The sequence below is a fragment of the Tamandua tetradactyla genome, chromosome 11 (assembly GCF_023851605.1).
Source record: "Tamandua tetradactyla isolate mTamTet1 chromosome 11, mTamTet1.pri, whole genome shotgun sequence".
NCBI lineage: Eukaryota > Metazoa > Chordata > Mammalia > Pilosa > Myrmecophagidae > Tamandua > Tamandua tetradactyla.
In genome coordinates, this window is record NC_135337.1 from 47540236 (window position 1) to 47558657 (window position 18422).

General features: G+C 37.8%; 1 protein-coding gene across 13 annotated transcripts in view; it reads right to left on the bottom strand.

Moving 5' to 3' along the window:
* NEXN (nexilin F-actin binding protein) overlaps positions 1 to 18422 on the bottom strand; it is a 211841-nt gene that overhangs the window by 37790 nt on the left and 155629 nt on the right. For 5 of the 13 annotated variants that reach the window (XR_013159386.1, XR_013159388.1, XR_013159391.1 and 2 more), the window contains one exon: positions 13357 to 17182. The gene's annotated coding sequence lies outside the window, so the exon portion shown is untranslated. Of the gene's footprint in view, positions 1 to 8108; positions 8312 to 13356; positions 17183 to 18422 lie in introns of those variants that run through there. The other 8 variants (XM_077120539.1, XM_077120542.1, XM_077120540.1 and 5 more) reach the window with 5 other exon arrangements.

The window sequence follows — 18422 nt, forward strand, 5'->3', positions numbered from 1 at the left end:
GAGCCACTGCTAGTCTGGACTGGAGGGTTCAGAGAAGGGACACACTGGAGGAAAAATAACTTCAGAGGCAAAACTACGGAGGCCAGGGTCTGAAGTCAAGAAGCTTTGGGCCAGGAGAGCAGAACCACCCAAGCCCATGGAGAGGGTGAATTTTCCCCAAAGGCAGAGGATGGGCGTTTCACCTTATTCCAGTGGAAAAGTCATGCCACCTCAGGCCTTAGAGAGGGTGAAGCACATTCCCTGGGGTTTGGGGAGAGCCTGGCTGCCACCACATGGAGGGTTTGAGTGTGTGCCCCAGAGATGGCAGAGAGCCCGGGTACAGCCCTGATGCTTGGAGAGGGTGGAGCTGAGAAAAAGTTGGTCTCCCCCTAATTTCCCAAGGTTGTATTTGGAGAGAGGCAAGCCACTGCATAGGACTTTGGAAAGGGTGGGACTGCTGTTTTCTAAAGCCCCAAAGATAAACAGACTCTCAGACTTTGATATCTAATGGACTTTGCCCTGTGGGTTTTCAAAACTGTATAGGTCCAGTGACCCCTGTGTTCCTTCCTCCTTATGGAAATGAGTATATGTATCATATGAATGTTCCTCCTTTTTATGTTGGCAGCAAATAACTTGTTTTGAGTATGCATAGGCCCAGAGCCAGAGGAGAATTTTGCCTTAGGACAGACCATGCCTGTAACTGACTTGATGAGATTTTACACTGTTTCTAACTTTGTATTTTATTTGTATTGTTACTGAAATGGTTTAAGACTTTCTGATATTGTTATGGAATGAATGTATTTTGCATTTTTAAAGAGCATGTCTTTTGGGGGTCCAAATGGTGGAATGTGCCAGGTTGAATCTGTGATGGGCCCCAGAAAACCCATGTCCTTTAATCCTCATTCAATATTGCTGGGTGGGAGCATTTTGATTGTTTCCATGGAGATGTGACTCATCCAATTGTGGGTGGTAAGTCACACTTGATTAAATGATTTCCACGGAGGTGTGTCTCCAACCATTGAAGGTAGAGTTGCTTACTGGAATCCTTTAAAAGAGGAAACATTTTGGAGAGAGTCCCTTTTTGGAGAGCCACAAGAAAGCCAGCAGACACCGCCATGTTCACCATGTGCCCTTCTAGCTGAGAGAGAAACATTGAACTTCATCAGCCTTCTTGAACCAAGGTATCTTTCCCTGGATGCCTTAGATTGGACATTTCTATAGACTTGCTTTAATTGGGACATTTTCTCTACCTTAGAACTGTAAACTAGCAACTCATTAAATTCCCCTTTTTAAAAGCCATTCCATTTCTGGTATATATTGCATTCTGGCAGCTAGCAAACTAGAACAATATGCTAGACAAATGATATAGCATCGTGTATACAAAGATTAATAGGATAAAATATCTTTCATCCTCGACTTCATAGTCCAGGTGGGATGAAAAGCAGTTAGCAAAAAAATATAAGGATAAGGCTTACATTTTTAGTTTATAAAATGCTTTTTTTTTTTTAGGTAATATCTGAAAGTCTGTAAAGATATATGAAAAAAGGTCTGTGATATTCAAGGTAATATATCCTCACTGGAAGAAAGGGCATGAATTAGAACAGTTGTTCTTAAATTTGGGGGGCACCAGATGTCTATTATCAAGGACCCTAGAGAACTTTTGTTCATATGTATTATAGCTATAGATATTTAATGTTTTAGAAATTTAAAAAGAAAATTTTCACACATATACGTGTCACTTAAAATAACGATAGCAAACCCATGATATATCAATATAACATTTTCATGAAAAATAACTATTTTTAAAAAAAAAATTAGTAAGCAGAATGGCACTGTTTTACATTTTTGCAAATCTCTTTACTATCTGGTTTAATAAGAACAAGTACATTCTCATATTTGCTTCTGCATTTAAACTATTATAATATGTCATTTTAATTGAAGTATATGAAGAAAACATGGCCTCCTACAGATATGTAGTTAGAAAAAGAAGGATTTTGTGGAAATTTGAAGGGTCTTGGATGCTCTTAGGGGTTCTCAAACCACACTTTGAGACTTACTGAATTAGAGGAAAGAAATTGGTTCTCACTCTAGAAATGGAGTAGTTTGACTGAAAACACCCTTACTGAAGTTTACAATGTTAAAAGGAAGATTGGTTTAACACCTTAATTCCTATATTTAGTAATCTGAATGCCAAAGAATCTCATAGACTTTTCTTAATCTACCACAAAGAAGTTTCTCTTGTTTTAGCAAGCAGATGCAATGTCCTTGGCCACCTTCAAGGGGCAGCAGCAGCACAGTTCAGCCTCACTGCATTTTTCTGTTGTCTAAGATCCCTGGCAAGCCAGGTGAATTGTTAACATGAACAATGGTAAAAGGAAAACAAAAGATAAAGTTGAACATGTGGTTCATCAAGAAGAGTTTGTTCAAAATAAAAAAGGCTGGCTTACAAAGGCAGTTAGTAATGCCCTTCAAGCATATGAGCATTTAGATTACATGAAGACAGTTAACCAAGTATCCATCAGAAGTTTAATAGGAAATATTGCAACATTACTATAGTATAAAAATGTACTTAATTTATGAAAAAAAATTTTTTTGAAATTTGACAAATAAGGTTTCTACTTACAACATAATAGTTTGATGAAAAGGAGAATCTACTGTGTACCAGACATTATGCCTGGGAATGGGATACAAAATGAACAAGACAGCCTTTGAAATCAAGTAGCTTTGGTAGGAGAAATACAAAGTGTGCTGGTTTGAAACTGTATATACCCCAGAAACTCATGTTCTTAAAGCTAATCCATTCCTGTGAGTGTGAACTTATTGTAAGATAGATCTTTTGATGCGGTTACTTCAGTTAAGGCATGGCCCAGGGTGGGTCTTAATCCTTTTACTGGAGACCTTTATAAGAGAATGAGATTCTCTTGAGAGAAAGACTCATGAAAAAAATGAGAGAAAAAATCAAGGAAAGCAAGAGGCTGAAAGCAACAAAGCCCAGAAGAGAAGGCAGAGACTGGCAGACGCCACCATGTGTCTTGCTATGTGGCAAAGGACCCAAGGATCACAGGTAGCTGATCTTTGGAAAGAAAGCATCACCTTGATGATGCCTTGATTTGGACACTCTCACAGCCTCAAAGTGTAAACTAATAAAAAATTCTCACTCTTAATAGCCAATCCAGGGGGTGGGCCACAGTGGCTCAGCAGGCAGAGTTCTCGCCTGCCATGCCAGAAACCCAGAACATAGCAAAAAAAAAAAAAAAAAAAAAAAGCCAACCCATTTCATGGTATCTATTTTGAGCAGCCTAGCATAGCAAACTAAAAAGAAAGGATCACAAAGAATTATAATTCAAGGTAGTTAAGTGCTGTAGTAGCAGCTTTGACCATGGCTATCAACTTATGAAAAAATTATAGAAAAGACTATGGTAGAGTTAAAGAAGGGGGTAAAGACATGGTGACATTTGATTTAGTCTTTGAAGGATATGTAGGATTTCACAAAGTGGAAAAGAGGAAAGGGTATCCAGACAAAAGAACCAACATGAATTAAACCGCCAATGCCTAAGAACCCATTGCATATTTCCAGTGACTCTAGGTAAAACTAAAAAGACAGGCTGGGACAGGCTGAAAAGAGCCATGCTACGTTAAGAAAAAGTTTAGACTTGCTCCTAGAGGCAATGGGGAGCCAGCAAAGGATTTTGTAAGCAGGAGAGTGAGTGATGTAATCAGATATGTAGTCTAGAAAGGAAAAGAGAGAGACTTTGACTGCAGTGTAGAAAATGAAGTGGGAAAAGACAGAGGGAGGAGAACAAGTACAATGGTCTTTGCAAGAGAAAATGAAGGCCTCAGCTAAGATAGCAGCAATAGGAATGAAAAGTTGGGAGACACATTTTAGAAGTGGAATTGACAAGACATGGTGACACATTAATCCATTCATTTAACAAATATTTAATTAAGCCACCACTGTATATCAGGCACTGTGTTAGGCTCAGGGGAGATGAATAATATGTAACACTTTGTATTCATATGACTGCATGTGATACTTTTCAAAGGGTATTCACCACACTATGAGTCCCCAAAAGGGAAGAACTGTACTCCACTTCTCTACATGTTCTTAGTAGCTCACGTATCACCTAGGGCACAGTATAAGCTCAATGCATATTTAAGCAGATGAATGATAGAAATAAAGGAAAATTGATACAAAATCACCCAAATAAGATATATGATTGACATCTACAAAAGGAGTACTGATAATATAAAAGCAAGCAAGCAAACAAACAAAAAAACCCACCTCACACCTAATAATAATAATAATAATAATAATAATAATAATAAAATGGGAGTGGGTTTATATTAAAGTAGATATCATAAACAACCAGAAACCCAGGACTTCAGGAAGTTGGCCTCCCAAGAAAATGGATGTGGAAATGGCTGGAGGAGTCTTCTCTGCAGGCAGAAGATGGCCATTCCTTGAAGGACACAGCTGGGAATGGGAAGACCCAGGTCACTGGCTCCAAACCAAGTTGGTGGGGAGCAGAACAATAGCTAACTGCTCTTCATGGCCAAATTCTAGAGGTTTTAAACTCTCCTAACTACTTTTGGGTGGGGAGGAAGTAGAATGAGTTAAGAGATCGTAGAAAATATTTCTTTCCCAGAAGTATCTCCACCACGCTATCTAAAATTGCACCAGTTAAAATATTTTGTTTATTTTGGCTAGCAATACAAGTCCCGTCCAGCTCTTGTTGACACCAATAATTAGTCAATGAATGCTAGCCTCTTCCTCCCCACTCTCATGATCATATTATTTAAGAGAAGGATGGATGACATTTAAAGTCCAGGTTGTTAAGGACAAGGCCAGCAGACTTTCCATCATATCATGGCTTCAGACTTGTCCTAATATTTACATAGGAGACTGCATACTCAAGAGTCTAGGATCAGACAGGAAATGTCAATGAGTGATGGATGACCAGGTGTAAATAATAGGGAATGGTGGAGTCTATGGCAAACTGGAGAGTATGTGCCCTGTCTGACGTGGCAGCCACTACTTAGTTTCAGTAATATAGTTTTGTTACTATGCAGGACTGTGGACCTAGTTTTGTCCAGATCTTCCAGTTTTTCAAAAAAAAACTGGATACCCATATTTTCTTCTAAAATATACCAATTTTTAAGTGTCTCTACTGCTGGAAGTGGCTTTTGGCCACCAGTTTGGTGTTCCCAAAACCTGGCAGCACTGAGAAAAAGGGAAGGAGTAAAAGGGAGTCCTACTTTGGCCAAAAGGGGGAGGCAGAATCAGAGAGGAAAAGATAGAGATGAGACAGAAAAAAGGGTGGGAGGCAAATTTCACCAACTTCAAAACCTGACCTAGGGAACCCCAATCCACTTGACTTCTCATCTCTATATAATAGAGGGGAAAGAAAAGAACCATCTATTGGGTACTTAAAATATGGTAGGCAATGCATCAATGCTTTCAGGTATGTTATTTCATTGAGATATGACAATGCAAGAAAAAAAAATCCTATATGTGGCAAAAACGCTAGAAGGAAATATATCAAAACACTAAGAGTAGGCATGTCAGATTTTGAGATCTACTGAATTTTCCATTCTCCATTATGTTTAAACATAAATATAATATGGTTGTTTTGACTTTATTATAGAAATAAATTTATAACTAAAAGTGAATTTCTGGGTAAATAGCCACATATCTTAGAATATAGAAAGTGTACCACCATGACTTATGCCAAATTATGTACTGGATATTTTAATAGAAAAAGTAATAATTTCAAATGTGTGTGAGTGAGAGATAATTGTGCAATTATAAAGCCAGAAGAGAACATGAAAGAAACTACACAGGTGATATGGAGCAAAGATGGGTTAAATAAAAACAAAAATATGTGAAATTAAGAGTTTTATAGGTCATTTTACCACTAAATTATAAAGTAGCCTACCATGATAGTTTCTGTGTGTGGCCTATATTATATACTATAGAATATATTGAGGCCTCTTTCCTATGCAAAGTTTTCAACACTGCCTATACTTCTGTGCATTCACTGTACTGTTTTCTTTCTCTTAAATATGTACAACCCTCAGTATTTTAATTTAAAACTTTTCTTTGCCTTTACAGTATTTCAAAGATAGCTGGTAAATTTTTTCTTTAAGTGAAGTATGTCATTTCATGCCACTCAAGTTCTAAGCATTTTAAATCCCCAATTTTAATCTCTTCCACATACATATATCCAGTTTTCACTCTGTTCACAAATGAAACTCTAACCTAAATACTCCTAGTGAAATTTCAGGGGAAAAGTACTGTTCAAAAAACCTACATAATGCATTCCTTTGTTGATGCTAAATATAGTCATGTCAAGATGACACACATTTTGATGATGGTAGGTTTTACATATCAAATTTTCAAAAATAGCACAGATTTCATTTTAAGGTGAGCAGGAAAAATTGCTATTCACTACATTTCAGTTTAAAACATTCAATTAGAATCTTCTGTTAACTGAAAGGCATCGCTCTCCTGTGACCACAGCCATAGCGCTTCATGAGAGTGTATAAAGCACAGGTATGCATAAGTAAATAAACAGCTATATAGTATATCTGTGACATTTTTAAAACACTGCATTGAGGAAAAAGGATTAAAAATTTTGTTGTCAGTTTTGCTTTTTTGCTCTTTAAGGGAGTTGTTGCAAATAAAATACAGAATTGCACACATTTCCTTTAAATTACTCCTAGGAAGCATAAGTCAAAATATAAACATCTTTAAAACCAGTATGCTAGTAACTGTGAGGATGAATCTTAATCAGCTACATTAAATAATCAAAATCCATTTGTACTGAATATACTTCCCCCCAAAAAAACCTTCTCCCTCACTTGATTATGTATTTCCTACCTTACTGTTAACTCAAAACTCAATGTCAGAGAGTTATGTCCATTCTGAGTTTTTTTAATGGCAGCAATTTATCCTGTAAAAGGGTAATATTCTGGGCAGAGGGGAGAATTTTGTAATCCACGTGTGACTAAGATGGTATAAATACTTTTTTAATCATACAACCCAAGACATAGTTATGTTATTACTCGCAGAGGAATGAGCCCCTGTTGCATGAATTCATCTATAAAATTTAGCCGATGAGTGATGGTCTTTGGTTACAGAGCTACTTCTTTTCTTCTTATGGCTTATTTCTTTTCTCTACCTGCCTCTTTCCCAAGGACAGACATTTTGTTAGGGCAAATCCTTATGCTATTTTTACCTTATCTCTTTCCCTCCTCAACTCTTTGTGCATACTGTAAAGTAAACCTTCAATAAATATAAAACGAAGATATAGAAGTCATTGCAATAATAACTAATTTCTCGACCTGGTTCCCCATCCCCCGACAAATGTCATTAATACTAATTTTTTAGCATTTGTAGGGCGTTTCGTCGTTTATAAGCACTGTTAAAATGGCTCTACATTTTGAAAAAGCAAATAAGACATGGGAGATCTCAAGAGGTGACTACATTCTTCATTCGCTTCAACTTCTAGCACCAGTTCTTCAACTCCCAGCATCCCACCTCCCGCAGAATCACAAAAAATAGATAGTTTGGAGGAGGGGGTAGATGATGGCCTGTTAAATCACATTTCACTCCGCAACCTACACAGTGACAGCTCAGGAATGATTCCTCTCAAAAATAACGGGCACGCGGAGGCAGGGGCACGTGGTGGGGGGCACTCCTGCCCCCGGCGATACTAAACTTTCCCCGCTCGGACCCAAGGGTGCGCAGAGGGACTGGGACCCACTCCGCTCACGGGGTGCTCCTTCCCTCCAGGTGTAGAAATAGAAAGCACTCGAAACTCAACTGATAAGGCGCAGCGGGAGCGGGAGCCCAGGGAGCAAGGCAAGGGAATGGCAACCCGAAGCTGCAGGTCGGTTCACTCGGAGAGGACAGTGGGGCAGACCCGGGTCGGCATTCCACCGAGCCCGCAGGACGCGGCTCCGAGCGCGATTAGCTCAGGCGCAGGACCAGCCTGGAGCCGGCCCAAGGGCCCGCACGCCGGGAGCAATTCCTCGCAGCCGCCGCCCCAACCCGGGGTCCCGACACCTCGGTCTTCCACCTCCCAGGCCCCATGCTTTCCCGACTCCTCTCACCCGCCAGGACCCACCGAGAAGCGAACGTCCTCCTCGCGCGCGGAGAGGCTGTGCGCGCCCTGCGCCTGGGAGCGGGCTGGGGTCCGTGCGCTCCGGCTGCTGCCGCTGCTCACCCCGCCGCTGGGAGCCCTCTGGCTGCCGCCGCCGTCGCCGTCTCCAGCAGCAAGTTTCCATAAAAGTCCTGGTGCGCAGCCTGTTCCCGCATTCCAGGCGGGCCCAGCGCCGGCTGCAGCTGTTCCAAAGCACCAGGCCAGTTCCCCCCGCCACTACCCGCCTCCCCCCTCCGTCGTATCGCCCCGAGAGGCGTGGAGAGTCAAGGAGGAAAGCAGGCGAGGGGGGCGGCGGCTGCCAACTTTCCACGAGAAACGGCCTGTCGCCCGGCACTCGGCCCTCCTAACCTTCTTGGGCCTGCCTCCACCTCGGCCAGGGCTGGACGGAGGGAAGCTGCCTTCCGTCGGAGGAAGGATTGGTGCTGGAATGGACTCATTAAGAGGCTGGTTCGGTTTCCCTTGCCCGCAACCCGTTTGCCCTGGGGCCCACTTCTTTCGGCTGCTCTACAAGTCCTGGTTTCCAATCAAGAAGCCTAAGCCACTTATCTTCCCGCAAAGTACTGACCTTTGGCCAACTTTTCTTTTATTAGAGAGAACGTGAGGGTGTGGGGCACCCATCCAAGACGACTTCATCTGTCTGTGACTTTCCTTTTCTTGGCTCCCGTCTTTAACTCCTAAGAGAGTGGCTGATAAAGTGTTTGGTTTTTTCGTTTTGAAAAAAGAATGATAATTATTTGCCTTCAGATAATTTTTGGCTTCCCTAACTTTCATAAAGGTATCTAAGAATATTAGTCACCAACAGTCTTTTTCAATTTGGAACTACCACTCTGTCAATTAAGCCTATCAGATAAGGCCATATTAAAACCTAAAACATACATCCAGAGGGAAGTTTTCTTTTCCTCATACCTCACATTCAATCTGTTACCAAAATCCTACCAATTTTACTTTAAAATGGACCTAAAAAAAATTGCAAGGATCTGACTACCTTTCACAATCTGTATTTATTCAAGTTTTATGAGGAAAAGAGGATTTTTGTCTAAGAAACTGGACGAATGGAGTGAGCCCCAAGGGGAAGACTATGGGAAGAGGAGATTTAGGCAGGGGCCATTAGGAGCTCTTTTTGGCCATCAGAAAATTATTAGAAATCCAAGATATGCTAGTGTGTATAAACACTCCTTGTATACCAACCATGAAACAGTTTGTTCACAAACTTATGTCATTGAAATTACAGAGTACAAAAATAAGAAATATAAGAGCAAAAGAAAGCTATAGTTTTCTTTTCCTTTTGATAAGGCAAAAAAGCTTATGAAAGTGGCCAACATAGAAAAAATATGGAATTACTAAACTTCACTTCCAGGGAAACCCCAGATACTGTGTCTGTCAAGCATTAGGGACACTTAAATCAATAAGCCAAGCCCTCATTTGAGGTTTTACTTATGAAAGCTTATGTAGGTAGCGGAGAAGCTTAGCTACCCTATAGATATGCCAAAGGGTCAGGTCCTGAGGACCTCTTTTGTTGCTCAAATGTGGCCTCTCTCTCTAAGCCCAACTCTGCAAGTGAAATCATTGCCCTCCCCACTAGGTGGGACATGATATCCAGGGGTGAAAGTCCCCTGGCAGCATGGGAGAGGACTCCCAGGGATGAGCCTGGCCCTAGCACTGTGGGATCAACAATGCCATTCTGACTGAAAGAGGGTAAGGAAATTTAACAAATAAGGTACCAGTGCTGAGAGAGTACAAACGGAGTCAAGAGGCTACTCTGGAGGTCACTTTTATGCAAGCTTCAGTTAGACATTGCTACCTATCATAACTTGCCAACTCTCAACCAAAACCTACCAATCCTAAAGAACACCTAGGGCAATATATAAGATTCTACAAAGGTTCCATGCACGAGGGCAACTTTCCAGAAACCTACAACCTCCAGTTGGGTCCCTGGACCAGATAAGACCTAAAATGCAGAGGGGCCAGCCTCCCCAGAACTTCAACTAGTCCCACCCTCCTATCCCAAATTATCGACCTGATTCTAACATGAAAAAGTTAGAATGGACATAGCCCATATACCCTTAAAGAGTGGGAGAGAGATCAGAGGTGGTGGCGAGGAGTTATACAGAGAAGGTAGGATTTAACAAATGAGTGTGACTGCTGAATCATTATACTGATATTTCTTTTAGTCCCCAGTACCTTAGGCAGCTTGAAGTAAAAACCTAAAATTGTGGAATTATAACCCACACCAAATTCTGAAATCTAATTGGTGCAAGAAAAAAAGAAAAAGAGAGGGAGGAGTATAACAAAGATATAGGATTTAACAAATAAGTGTGGCTGCTGAATCATTACACTGATATTTCTTTTGGTCTCCAGTGTCTTGGAGCAGCTAGGAAAAAAAGTTGTGAAATTGTAACCCATACCAAACTTTAAAATCTGTTCTATAACTACTTGTTAAAATGTACTTGGAAATTTATTGCCTTTTTATATATGTGTTATATTTCACAGTAAACAAAACAAATTTAACTTAAAAAAGCGGCCATCAGTTGAGGTGTGGGGAAGACAAGGGAAAAGACTGGGTACAAAATTATAAAAATCCAGGGTGTAATGATATGTTAATGTTTTTGTTTGTTCTTAATTTTTTTAAATTAATAAATAAATACTTTTTTTTTAAAAATCCAGGGTGATTCTCTACTCATTACTTTCATAATGTGTCTAAATGTTTTTTTCCTTTTAAAAGTAAGGAATGGGTTCATTTCCCAGTGCCTGCCCATGCAAAAAAAAGGCCAAAAAACCACATAAAAGTAAGGGAAACTGTGGGTGGTGCAAGGGTGGCCCAGTGGCAGAATTCTCGCCTGCCATGCCAGAGACCCGGGTTTGATTACTGGTGCCTGTCCATGCCAAAAAAAAAAAAGTAAGGGAAACACCATGTGGGAGACCCAGGTTCGATTCCTGGTCCAGGCATTTCCTACCCCCACCCCACTCCCCCAAAAAAACAAGAAAAAAAAAACAAAAATTCAACAAATGGTCCTGCAATAATAAGATACTCACATGGAAAAATAATGAAATGTGACCCTGCCATACAGCATACAAAAAAAAAAAAAAAAAAGCAAGAGAAACTGGAAATATCAGATGATGGTTTAGGGGTGTACTTTATGCAACAATAATATCTCAGAATACTGAGTAGATTCATATTCCAAGTAAAGGCTTTGACCCTACATCAAAAGATTAGCCAAAGAATGTACACTTATTCATCTGAGAGTTAAATGTCTGAGTTGTCTATACATAATTTATCATGATCCCTACTGTGGAAGGCAGCAACCAAGATGACCCCCAAAGATCCCACCTCCTGGTATTTATGCCCTTGTGAGGTCTCCTCCCATGATGTGTCAGGGTTGGTCTATGTGACCAATAAGATATTTAAGAAGTGACGGTATATCACTTCCAAGGCTAGGTTACAGAAGACTTTTATATAACCTTTTAACACAAAAGCTTTTGCCTTGGTCTCTTTTGGATTACTCACTCTGGGGAACACTAGCTGCCATGTCGACAGATGCTCAGGCAGCCCTAATGAGAGGCTCAGTGGCAAGGAACTAAGGCCTGCCAATAGGCAGCAAGGGACTGAGGACTCCTGACAACAGCCACATGACTTGATCTTGGAAGCAAAGCTTGTCAAGCCTTCAGATGACGGCAACCTCGGAACAGACCCTACCCTAGAACCACCCAACTAAACCATTCCTGGATTCCTATACTTCAAAAACTGTGTGAGATAATGTTTATTGTTTTAAGTTGCCAAATTTGGGGGTAATTTGTTACACAGCAATAGATAACAAATACACCTGCTACAAACCTACTTTTTAAAATTATCCATCTTCTACCACATTATACACTTGGTCCTTTTTAAAGGCCCTGGGATGCATTCTCACTCACAGTATTATTACGTAAAAGAATTAGCCAAGTTCTGGAGATGTATATTCGAGTGCTTTCATGTGTTACAGTGCTTTTCTAGATTCAACTTCTCTGGTATTTATTTCCAACACAGCAAATTATAGAAGTTCTGTAATTTCCTATATATAAATGTACTTTGTGAAAGGCATCCATGACACACATAACAGACAGTTAAAAGCAAGCTACTGAGGTGATATTTGATGTACCAGTTCTTTGTTGTAGCTTTTAAGTAAAGAATAAAAAGTGTCATAGAAAGGTATGCTTTTTATTCCCCCCTCTACTGGAATTCATTCCTTTCCTGCCCAAACGATGGAAGTTACTGAAGGGTTCCAACTGTTCAGATGTAGAAAAAGCCAAAGAAAGAAGCTCAGCAGACAAAAGAGCTTGTTCAGCTGATCAAAGATGTGAGGAGCATGAGGAGAGAAAGAGATGAAGGGGGAAGAAGTCGCAAGGTAAAGTATTACAGAGGGCAGCAGACAGGAAGAAACATTGCAGAAAAGAGAAAAATAGAAGTCAAAGCGGCATAAGGACAGTAAGGAAGACAGTTGAGAAACAAAATAAGTTTATAAAGATTTCCATCAAAGCCTTGCAAGTAGTGGAACAACAGGACACTGAGATACTTGTAGAGAAGTAAAAAAAAACATGCAAAAGAATTCAAAGAGATGTGTAAAGTGCAAAACACCAAGTTCTGTTAGTACGATCAGAGAAAATGGCATGAGATAACAAAGGGTATGGTAGTTAATATCCAAGAAAACAAGAGATGAGCTTGAGATGCTGACCTAGTTTCCCATTCTACCTCCAACCCGAGATCCTAGCTAGGAAATAATCATTCAACTCATGTTTGTATGGTTTGTTTATAAGTAATGTATTTAAGTTTATGTGTTTAACTTAGTAGTTTTAAAATATATAACTATGCGCATTTATCTAGATTACACATATTTAATTATTTAAAAAGAATCCTATTTATTAAAAGTCCCAAATTAAGAATACTGTATTTATATCCACAAGAACCCTTTCAGCCATCTGGTGATGACAGTGGTGTCCAGGCATTATCCCTTTCCCTGACTAAATGTATCCGAATCCTTACCAAGACCTGGCAGGGAAAGAAGGTTCAGAGTGTGTCTGAAAGGGGAGAGAAGCATGTACTCAACATAAGAATTCACGTTAGGTTTGATGGCATTTTTCATCAAAACATGTTAAATTTTTAGTTAAAATATAAGTATTCCTGACTTTATTCATCACAAAACTTGTCTTTTTTCTGGCTTCCCAGATTAGTACTTACAGAGAACAGGTAGATTCGGATTTAGTGGTTCTGCAATTGTCTATGTTCTCTAGGCCCGTGTGTGTGGTCTGGGCTGAGAGTGAAAGCTCCTAAAGAGTAAGGTCTGATGAGAAATTGTTTAAAACATTCAATATATCAGCAAGATGTACCATTCACTTTTTTATTTGGCAGTATTAGAAATACATCCATGTGAATTACAGTGCTTATTTTGGCTAAAGAGTCAGTGCTATTTTCTGCTACTGTACTGTTTTCACTTTTACAAAACTTAATAAGAGCAGTCCCTTACATTTAGAAAATACAAACATTTACTGATATTGGCCACGTAAAGCGAATACATGGTTTTCCTCAAACTAAACAAAACAATAGCAGTATAATCATTAAGAACAAACTAAGGATGAACTATTTCCATTTATTGCAGATTATATAAATTCTTAAGTCTCACAAAAAGAGATATTTCTAAATCTGATCAATCTAAGCAAAAAATAAAAGCTTTGAATTTAGTCTAATTCTTAAAATCACTTTGAAATTTATATTCAAAATAATTCCCTAATACATGTTCACATTAAAATAAAAGCAAATGGACTATGAACATAATTAAAATTTCTGATATTGAAAGGACCCAGAGAAGTACATTAAACATTATTTTGGCATTTCAATTTTCTAAACTTAAAGAAATAATAAACTAAAGAAACCTTTTGTAATGCAAACAGTTGATTAGCTGATTAAGTAGAAAATGTTACATCTTAAGGCAAGAAAATATTTGTAAATATTTTTAAAGTTAGTTAACTCAATAGATTAACAGAATCATAGTAAATGGATGCAAAGAAAACTACTTTACAAAAGAGAAACAAAAAGTTCTTTGGAGCTGACTAAAACAGTATGGAAAACTTGGCTTCTCTTTAAAGACATCCCATCTCGACACAATAAACATACTATTAACTTCTGAGAAGATATAACTAGCCTTTAATTTGAACAAAAAATGTAGGGAAACCAAAATAGGGAAGAAAAAAAAAAGAAAGAGAGAAATAACAAGTATAAATCACCCAAAAAATTATCTTTTGCTTCCAGGAACTGGAAGGGGAAAAGCCATCTGCTCAGGACCCTTAGAATTTACACCCCGATGGGAACAGCAGGGCTCGAGGTGGCACGACACTTTTCTGACAGAACTACCACGAGTCAGTGCTAAATAGGGTTTTACCTTAAAAGCCTTTACAGTAATCATTTATTATTTTAAAGCATTTCTTTTACTGTTTAATCCAATTTTAAGGCAAGTGGAAATTAGGACATATGTTTTTAAAGTACCATTCTGCTGTCAGAAATGGTATTTTAGGAAGATATTTCCTTTAAAGAGGGAAAATTTCTTCCCTTATAATAAAGAGGTTTTTCCTATAATTATTGCCCTGAAACGCTATTTCATCACCCTAATCCCTTTTGTCAAAGGCCACAAACGAAGCTCTTGCTAAAGGAGTAGCTATAAAACTGACCAGAAACAATCAAACTCAAGAACTGAGTTTGAAGAACCAACCTCCTGAATATGGACAAAATTTGATTTAAAGGGAAATGTAAAAGGGAAAAGTAACGCATTTTGGAAAGTCATTCTTCTTATCTGGTGACATAAATTCCCCAGAGTTATCTTACATAATAGCAGCATCATTAAATAGTGCAAGTCTTCAAAATTGATTTCAAATAGTATCTTTCTCAAATAAAAAAGTAATTAAGTTTACTTATAGCTTTATCTATAAACCACATCTTACAACATTTATCCCCCCAATGAGTAAAATAACTGTCTTGCCTAGCACATGTGTACATGTGTATGTATATATAACTCAAGGCCAGTGGTACCTCAACAACAAACTAAAATACAAAATGCTAAATAAAAAGTAAAACATCACAGATTTTTAGTTCTGATGCTTCTAATGACACTCCTTCATCAATAATAAGAATTATAGCCAATTATGGGTGGTTCAGTGGAATGCTCACCTGCCATGTGGGAGACCTGGGTTCAATTCCCGGCCCATGTACCCCCCCAAAAAGGATTTATAGCCAATTGTTAAGAAAATATGTAAAGAAAGTGAAGGAGCTATATACTAAAAAACTATTAGAGCAACAATTCATATTAATTAATTTAATGCTATATCCTACACATTATGGAATGAAGTACATGCAAACAGCATTAAAATTTGGAATTTCATACTTTGTAATTAGTATTATGTAAATGTGGCACATACATACAGCAATTTAAAACCTTTTTTTCACTTTGATTTTCTAATTCATTAACCAGAATCTAGGCACTTTAATCTAAAATGTATTTTTTTAAAAATACATTTTAGATCCTTCCAGGTAGATAACTCCTGAAATGAATAAAGCTCACATTACGAGCAAAGTCAACAAATACAACCCACTGATATACTAAATCAGCCACTTCAAATAAGTGGTATATGATTTAGACATAAATTAATGCAACTTTGAAACTATCTAATATACTCTGAAGAAGAACCTTACACATATGAACAATCAATTTGTTCATACAGTCATCATAAAAGAGAGGAAATAGATTTCCATATGATTAAAATATTTTTGTTCTATATTCAAGGGAGGAAAAAAAACTTCTTTAAAACCCCACTAAGATTCGAAGTATGAAAATTTCAAAAATATGGACATAGTATGACAAATTTCCAACACAAGTTCTCTTGGGAATAATTAACAGCCAGTTTTGTAGAAGGAGAAAGGAGAAATAATTTTACTATACCAAGATTAATACACTCAGATGTTGGGAGACAATCTCAAAACTCACAGGAAAACTTCCAACTGCCTTAGTTAGTAAATGTTATCTTTTCAATTAATATTTTTTCAAGGGAAAGATGCTGTAATCTGTAAAAAGATAAGGGTTCTTCAGTCTCTCTATGGTAACTTGGAGGACTAGTAGCAACATATTTTGAAAAGTGCAGTAAATATAATGCAAAGTTGTAAATTGTAAACTTCTCAGTGTTAATTCATTTAAATGTTTTATAATCATATTTACCATTATAATTTATCTGATTGAATTACATAAGCAAATGCATATACAATAATGTAATATTGTACATCATTTAACACCACTATTGCCTACAGTTTGTTGCACAAATGAGTAACTTCACAATTAAAACACATTTTCAGGCAAAGTTAAACATGTTGACACCAGTTGTAATGTATTCTTGCATATATGGGCCACAAAAGTCTTGGCTAAAGTGTATATTTTCTAGGTGCAAAGCATAAAAATAGAGCTTTTGAGAATGATACTGGACATTTCAGACGGCTTCAAGAAGACAAATCAATTAAGTCCCAAGTACTGGCTTCAATTCAAGCAGTATTTTTGGAAATAACACAACTTTTCATGACACAAATTATTACCTAGAGATTGTAAAAACCCACTTAGATACACTACACAGGGATTCAATAACAGACTTCTGTGTACCTACGGTATAGTCATTCACTCCTTTCTGCATTTTTTTCTCCTCCCTGAGACCATTTGTATCCAACTCTATTGATTTTGTAATACATGTTACAAAATCAATAGTTACCTTAAGATATTTCATAGTGCACTCAAATTGTATGGTTCTTATGGTACTTATTGTACTTTGGCTTCCAACAGCCCACTGGATATAACATGGCTATGACTACTTGTACAACTACTCGTATGCCTCAGTGCATCTGCTCCAACATAGGCCATTAAAAGTTCAGTGCGGCGGATGAGTAACTGCATGAGGTCTTCAGCCAACGCCTCTATACTTGAGTAGCGCACCTTCTCGAAGTCAAAAATGTCTTTGAGAAAGAAAAGAACTTGATTCTGGAAAAGGAAGACAAAACAATTGGCATGTATTAGAATAACATTATATTAAATCTAAAGAGTAACTGATATTGTAATGAACATTGAATTAGGAGTCAGAAGTCCTAAGTTCCCATACTAGTTCCTTATCTCATTTGAAAAGAGACCTTGAGCAAGTGATTTAAACATACTGGGGTATCATTTTCCTTTTCTCTAAAATAACAGGTAAACACTACCTGTCCTATTTGCTACTTAGAGCTGATGTGAAGGCCAAAAATGATAATCTATGAGAAATATCTATATACCCTAAAGTACTGTAAAAATGTAAGGCACTTTTTCATTAACTGTCCTTTTTCATTAACTGAAGTTTTCAATGCTACCTCTGTACACTGGTATTACTCTAAGACCTAAGAGTAGGCTCTTTGCAAAACCATAAATTATAACTTTTAAATATATTTTCTGTATATAAAAAAAGACAGGGAAAAATAATTCCAGGTCTCAAATCTTAAGTCAGTAGACGATCTTGAAGGATATTTCATTTCAGTAAGTTGGTACTCATGTTGAAACTCATTTTAAGGAAATTGAGTAATACTAAGTATTAAGTCTTAGGCTGTTATATCAGGATGGGGAAAAGAGAGAAATTCCAAAGAGCAAAAAACGCCAGTTTCTGTCCTCTAGAAATTAAAGGCTAAGAAACACCTAATAAGGCACATTTTAGAGATTTACTGGAATTATATCTGGAGGCAACCAACCTGTCAATCCCTCTCATTTTATAGGTGAAGAAAAGAAAGAGCAAAGACAGAATTGTTCAAAGTCATAGTGCTCATTAATGATGACAGACTAAATTCCTAAAATACATTCACTAAATACACGCCTTCCATTTCGGAAGTATTCTGAATGGCAACAAGTCAATATTTCCTAAACTATTTACATAAATTCTACAGGAGTAGCACATAAACATAATAATTTTTTTTTAAATGAAAGGTATAGTGAAACATCCAAACTTTCAAATTCATACTCAATTATGTTTACTTTTATTTGCTCCTTGAAATTCAGCCTAAATTCAAGACAACTAAATAGTGAGACTTTTCTTGGCACTCTGCCAGGCATAAAGTTCTGCAATGAATGATAATTCATTTTTGAGGCAAATTTAAATTGCTGACATGGGGGGGGGGTCAACATTAAATTCACAACTTGGTATATGATCACTCATATTATCTTGAACCAGATTTATCTCTAAATTATTACATGTGAATTAAAT